The following is an 811-nucleotide window of genomic DNA, read 5'->3' as shown; positions in this document are numbered from 1 at the left end:
CTCTACTTATGGCTTTAATTTATTTCAGGACTTGACACCCCAAATCTACCTAGAATTTGGCTGTTACCTCTTTTGCTGACCTATATTTCCAACTATTCAGTCAACATATATCCTTGGATGTCTTATCAACATTTAGAATATAATATATCCCAAACTGACCTAATCATTCTCCCCACCCCCCAGCCTCTACCCCCCACAATCTCCTTCTCCTTCTGACTTTCTTTTTTCTTGGTGATCTGAAGGAAAGCAATCAGATCATTGAAGGGATTTGGTACCATGCCATTGTTTTATATTACTGTAGAAGGGGAGAGGGCTTTATAGGTAATTTAAAGTTATTTTGAAGTTCCTTTTATATATTCCTGTTATATGCATATCTCTTATTCTAATCTTTGATGGCATAGTAGATAGTCTTGACTTTAGAGTCAGGGAGCTTAAGTTCTGAGTTTAAATTCTTCCTCTTTATGACTTTGGACAAGTCATTTAATCTCTATGTCTGTCAGACTACTCCTTAAGAGTTACCTGCTCTTTTTTTGTGGTGGCAAAGAATTGAGAAGGTGCCCATCAATTGGGGAATGGCTGAGCAAGTTGTGGTATGTGAATGTAAGAGAATACTATTGTGTTATAAGAAATGATGAGCAGGCAGACTTCAGAAAAACCTGGAAAGACTTGTATGGACTGATGCTGAGTGAAGTAAGCAGAACCAGGAGAATGTTGTACACAGTAACAGCCATGTTATATGATGATTAACTTTGGTAGACTTTACCCTTCTCAGCAATACAAGGATCTAAGATATTTCCAAAGATCTCATGAT

This window comes from Vombatus ursinus, unplaced genomic scaffold (assembly GCF_900497805.2).
Source record: "Vombatus ursinus unplaced genomic scaffold, bare-nosed wombat genome assembly UNPS02014814.1, whole genome shotgun sequence".
Taxonomy (NCBI): domain Eukaryota; kingdom Metazoa; phylum Chordata; class Mammalia; order Diprotodontia; family Vombatidae; genus Vombatus; species Vombatus ursinus.
This window is presented reverse-complemented; position numbering follows the sequence as displayed.